The 6000-nt window shown below is 48.7% G+C and overlaps 1 long non-coding RNA gene across 1 annotated transcript in view; it reads left to right on the top strand.

The window, feature by feature from the left end:
* LOC116825803 (uncharacterized) overlaps window positions 1-6000 on the top strand; it is a 14473-nt gene that overhangs the window by 483 nt on the left and 7990 nt on the right. The gene's annotated exons all lie outside the window — the stretch shown is intronic.

Raw genomic sequence — 6000 nt, forward strand, 5'->3', positions numbered from 1 at the left:
GGTCTCGCTCGCCCTGGGGCAAAGCGGAGTAAACACAGGGGCCGCGCAGGACAACGTCGGGAGGGGGCGAACTTGTGGGGCAGGGCGGAAAATGGGGGAGGCGCGCGGGGCCCCCTGCGCGGGGCTGTGGCGACAAAGCCACCATCGTAGCCCGGGGCTGAGCCAGCCCAGGGTTTCCGTGCCAGACAAGCTGAACGCGAGTCACGGAGCCACCCCATGAAACACTGTCTGGGGCGGCGCATTTCCTCCCCTCCCCTGCCCGTGTCAGCCGCTTCAAGGAAGCCAAAAATATCAAACGTAGCGAGCGGGGAGCAGCCGGGCAAAGCCTGGAAACCCCTCCGCGCCCTGCAGCCCCTTTGCACCTGGTTTGTCTCCCACGTGGCGAGGAGCCGAAAAGAAACACGCACTTTGTTAGCAACCGAGGCAGGGCCGGGCTGGGGCAGAGCCAGGGGCTGTCTGGCCAGCACCAGCTGCTGCAGGGAAAGGTGTAAGAGCCGCCCCTGGGGGTGGGAGAATCTGCCCCACACACCAACGTGTAGGCTGAGCTCTAACCTGAGAGGTTGGCTTCTTAAACCACCACTTTATCCCCATCAATTGTAACAATTTTGGATATTCTTGTTATCCCTATAAACGTCCAATCCCTTTGTGAATCTTTGCCTCTATGCCTTCGGGTGGCCCCAAGTCCCACAATCGAATGCCTTGTGTGGGAAAAGTATTTCCTTTTATCCCCTGTGAAGGAAATTGAATGTCCCAGAGGAGCCAAAATAGTAACACAAACCCCTTGAATGTACCAGGACCCCAATATTTGGGTTGGTCTCCGCAAACGGACTATTCCTGCTGATTGCTGTAGCCACCTCTGCACATGGGATCCATAATATTTCGCTTTTGGGGCGGAATATTTTATTACTTTCAGAAAGGTCATCTATTTTTAATGAATGAAGGTCTGTTTCAAACACGCTCATAAAGCCATAATGGTTTTCAGGCTGATGAGAAGAGACATGATGAATTTCATCCACGCTTCACTCCAAAGCCAGGCCCCAGCACTGCAATGTGGCATTGATAGAGCCTCTACCGCTACAGCACAGTATTCGCCCCCTACTATCCAAACCGCTGCGTTCTCCAAATCCCCTCCCTCGTCCCCCATGTGTCTCATGCTGGGGCACAAGGAAGGGCTTTGGAGCGTAGAGCAGATACCCCCAGCCAGGAGGGTGACGAGGATGAGAATGGGAGGGAGCCCTCTGCAGTCACATTGTCACAGGAGTGAGTGAGCAGAGCAGAGACTCCCAGCCAGGAGTGCGAGGAGGGGCTATGGGTCACTGGGGAGGGCATCCTGCTGCTGAATGGTTTCTGCCCTCTCAATTATCTGAACTCCTGCTTATCCAAAGAGAATCCACATCCTGCCTGCTATCTGGGTAATCAGGAGTATACTGTATCAGAGCACCCCAGATCTTGTATTGTGCTTTACCTCACAATGGCCAGGCGAGGCAGGGAAGCATTATTTCCATTTTATAGATGGGGAATGGAGGCACAGACTCTCTCACAAGACACCTGGGGCTGGGCAGAGCAGAGACGTGAATCCAGGGGTCCCAAGTTCCAGGCTATTGACACAGTCACCGGACAATCCTTCCTCTCTCAGGCTCCTGGGACCACATGGAGCCCCCACAAAGTCAATGGGCCTCCCCAGTCAGGTGCAGAAACGAGGCCCGAGGTTAGTGCTTAATTTGCTCATTAAAATGACAGGAAATAGTGCTAGAGATGTGATTAGAGCTTTATAAACCACATGTATTTGGTCAGTCCTCGCTAGCCTTCAGCGCAAGCCCCTAGTGCACTGTACCCTGCCAACCAACAAAGGAGACAAAAAAAGAAGAGGAGTGCACTCGTTTTTGCTTCTCTCGGAGGTATGAAGATGACATGACAGGTATTTTATCTACCTATTTTTGGTTTGAAAAATCCAGTCTTACCTGATTTTTCGTAGAAGCTTCTCATTGGCAATCTCTCGAGGTTGAGAAGGATGTTTCACAGGTTTTATTTTTCATGGGTCCTTTGGTGACTGAGGAGTCCGATCCTTGAGCCACAGGCTCATTGGCAGACATTGCAGGTGGTGCTGGAAGACAGGGTTGGGCCACGATTGCTGCATGACCATTGTCTTTTCTTTCTTTTCTGGCTTTTTTCTGCAACCAGGGCAAGGTGATTTTCCTCAAAAGTCTTTGCCAGTTATCCCTATCCTGGGCTGCTGTCTCCCAGTGTGGTGTCGATGCCACATCTCCTGATGTTTATCCTGAGGGTGTCTTTAAAAGTGTTTCTTTTGGCCTCCTTATTTCCTTTCTCCTTTGGTGAGTTGGGGGTACAGCAGTTGTTTTAGTAAGCATACATCAGACATGCACACACAGTGCCTGCTCCACCTCAGCTGGTGCTGGCTAATCAGGGCCCCGACTACATAGGAGGCTCTATAGACAACTGGAGAGCTTTCAGATTGAGAACATAAGAAATGTACCAAATGAAACCTGATTCTATCTATCTGTCTTTGGATTTTCTATAGTACACAACACTGGGTTATCTTAGGCCCTGATCCTGCAAGTTGTTCCATCTGAGGGGACCTCCTTAGTCCATGCAGAACAATTTGTAGGATCAAGAGTTCCAAGAGGTCTCACATGTCAGAAATTGCAACTCTTGGACCAGAGAATGAGGAAAGAGAGGGTAGCCATCATCCATCAGAGTTAGCTACCTTTGGTCCAGGAAGATAAGGAAATTTGATTTCCTTCTGAAGCTTCTCAAAACATTTATGGTAATAACGGTTTGCACCTTTTCTTTAGTAGATCTCAAAGCAGTTTAAAGTTTGTTACTATCTCCATTTAAAATGACTGGGAAATGGAGGCACAGAGAGACAAAAAGCCAAAGTTTTCAACTAGGGCTTTGATTTTGGGTGCCTGGGTTTTTGCATATACAACCTCAGACACTTCGGGCCAGATTTTTAAAAGTATTTAAGAGCCTAAAGGTACAGATAGGCACCCGATGGGTTTTTCAGAAGTGACTAGGCACTCACTAGGTGTCTATCTGGATCTTAAGCCACCTAAATACCTTTAAAAATCTGTCCTTTGGGCCAGATTTGAGCATCTGCAGCTCCCATTTACCTCAGTTGGAGTCTGGAAATCAGGTTGTAAAGCTCACGGGCAGACCACCCCCACTTGCTAGGATGCAAAGTTGCAGGCGTTCTTCCACCGTAACACCCCTACTATTCTGGGTCTACAGCAGATCACAGCTTATGTGGCCCTAGCCTTCAGCCAGGTCAGCTTTCAAGTTCAGTCCCTTTTGTGGTAACAGAAAAGTCCCAACAGATGAACTCCCTGAAATTTAATGGCCTTTATGCTCAGCCTTCATCTTCCTTCATCAGTCTTTACCTCTTTTATCCTAGGGATTTTGTTACTCCTTTTGCTGGGGGAGGGGAAGGGGACCCTACATTAGGCATTAAGGATTGCTCCTTACACTTGTTGCCTGATTTTAGAGGCATAAATATGATTGTTTATACAATAGCCTTGCCAATTAATCTGATCAGAAGATAATAAGGTTCTCGTCCCAGCATCAGGCTACACAGAGTTTTGCAAGGACCCTTGGTTTGTATGACCAAGACACTCAGGCTCAGAGCAAAAATACAGCCTTTAAGACTGTTATTGAGATAAATGGACTAGTAATCAAATGGAAAAAGTAACCAATCAGAATGACAAAGGAAATAATACTGTTAGAGGAATAAGTGCTGACTCCGTGGGTGCTCTGGGGCTGGAGCACCCACAGAAAAAAATTGGTGGGTGCTCAGCATCCACCGGCAGCTCCCCGTGGCCCTGCCCCACCCCCCAGCTCTAGTTCACCTCCACCTCCGTCTCCTCCGCGAGTGTGCTGCCACGTCCTGCTTCTCCCTTCTAGCGCTTGTGCTGCAAAACAGCTGATTTGCGTGGCAGGGAGGGAGGGGGGAGAGAGAACGCGGTGCGCTGGGGGAAGAGGTGGGGCCAAGGCGGGGATTTGGGGAAGGGATCCAATAGGGGCAGAGTTAAGGCGAGGACTTTGAGGATGGGGTTGGAATGGGGGTGTGGTCAGGGGCAGGGATGGGGTGGAGTCGGGATGGGGTCTAGGGCAGGGAAACATGCCAGGGGGTGCATGCACCTACCAGGGCCAGAGAAAGTTGGCGCCTGTGGTTACAGGTAAATGTGGTATTGTTTACTATAAAGCTTCTTAGATTAACATATTCACACGCTTCCTTGGTAACTTGGTGGTGAGAGACAAAGGACCAGACTCGCCTCTGCCATCCCAAAGAGTCCGATGGTCCAGGTTCATCCACGCTTGAGTGGGAGATGAAGAATTTAGGAGCAGTGAGGGAGCTAGAAAGCTATAGAAAGACCCAAGAGAAACTAATTAAAAACCTGACTAAAAACCAAACTAAACATGGGGGCTTGCGCCTCACAGAGAGCCTGAGCACTCTGTGCCCACCCTCCATGTTCAGACTTAATGTCCTCACCCTCATAATATGAGGGAACCCTTATTTTATAGGCTGGCGTGTTCATATATATTAATAACAATTAGCTCATCCTCACATCTGTTATTCCTAGCCTGAACTGGTTTGGTGGTGGTGATGTCCATGTTCTTTGTGGTGTACCTGTTAAGTTAAGTTTCTGGAGGGCAATCAGTCGGCCACTTATCTACACCAAAGGTCACAAATATAAGTAGGCTAACTTGCTTTAGCTCCTCTTACAGGATATGGCCTGTAGGTTCCCTGTGTTGCTGCCAAAATACTCTAGTACAAATCCATAAATCTTTTATAATAAAACAAACAAGGAACCTGTAAGAAAGGGTATAATACACAAGCAAGAAGGCTAGCACTATGGGCTACACAATCCGCCATGGCATCCATGGGCTGCTCTGATCTTTCCCTGTTCGCCAGGGTCTCTCATAGGGCTGCAGACTCTACCACTCCCACCCTGGGCCTGCTGTCTCCTGGGGCGGCATCTTCTCAGTCTGCCACTGAGGCACTTCCTCAAGGCTCTCTGGCAGCCTCCTGACTCCAGAGTCTTCCCCTGCTTTGCCTCAAGCCTGTCTTTGTGGAAGGCCTGCCCCCTCCCCACTCTTTTCTCAGGTGGGCTTTATAATAATTTGGGCCTGACCTCCCCCACCAGGGGTAACTCAGTGGGCTAATTAGGCCCTCAGGCTCCTGTTAACCCTTTACATGCCAGTGTGAGGCATATACCCCATCACAAGGTCCTACAGCAAGCCAGTTCAGAGCATCATGAACAGAACCAACAACCCTAACTTCCAGCCCTCTGCTCAACCTCCAGCGATCCCCCATGTAATCGGAGGAAAGAAAGTCTACGAAATAATTTTCCAGGTTGAGAAACTTGGGTTGATTTGGAGATGAGAAGCTATGCAAACTTTATCACCACATTATCTGCTATAATGGCCTATTTAGAAAAAGGATTGTATGAAAGGCTTACTTCAGCATTCCTTTGTGCACCTAAAATTCCTGTTGCAGTCAGTGCATTCATAGATTCATAGGCCAGAAGGGACCATTGTGATCATCTAGTCTGACCTCCTAACACAGGCAATAGAACTTCCCCAAAATAATTCCTAGAGCATAACTTTTAGAAAAACAACCAAACAATTTCAAAATTGTCAGTGACAGAGAATCCACCATGACCCTGGTAAATTGTTCCAGTGGTTAATGACTCTCACTGTTAAAAATAACAGGAGTACTTATGGCACCTTAGGGTATGTCTACACTATGGGATTATTCCAATTTTACATAAACCGGTTTTTTAAAACAGATTGTATAAAGTCGAGTGCCAGCGGCCACACTAAGCAGATTATTTCAGCGGTGTGCGTCCATGTTCTGAGGCTAGCATCAATTTCCGGAGCGTTGCACTGTGGGTAGCTATCCCATAGCTATCCCATAGTTTCCACTGTCTCCCCCACTCATTGGAATTCTGGATTGAGATCCCAATGCAAAAACCGTGTCGC

The sequence above is a fragment of the Chelonoidis abingdonii genome, chromosome 22 (assembly GCF_003597395.2).
Source record: "Chelonoidis abingdonii isolate Lonesome George chromosome 22, CheloAbing_2.0, whole genome shotgun sequence".
NCBI lineage: Eukaryota > Metazoa > Chordata > Testudines > Testudinidae > Chelonoidis > Chelonoidis abingdonii.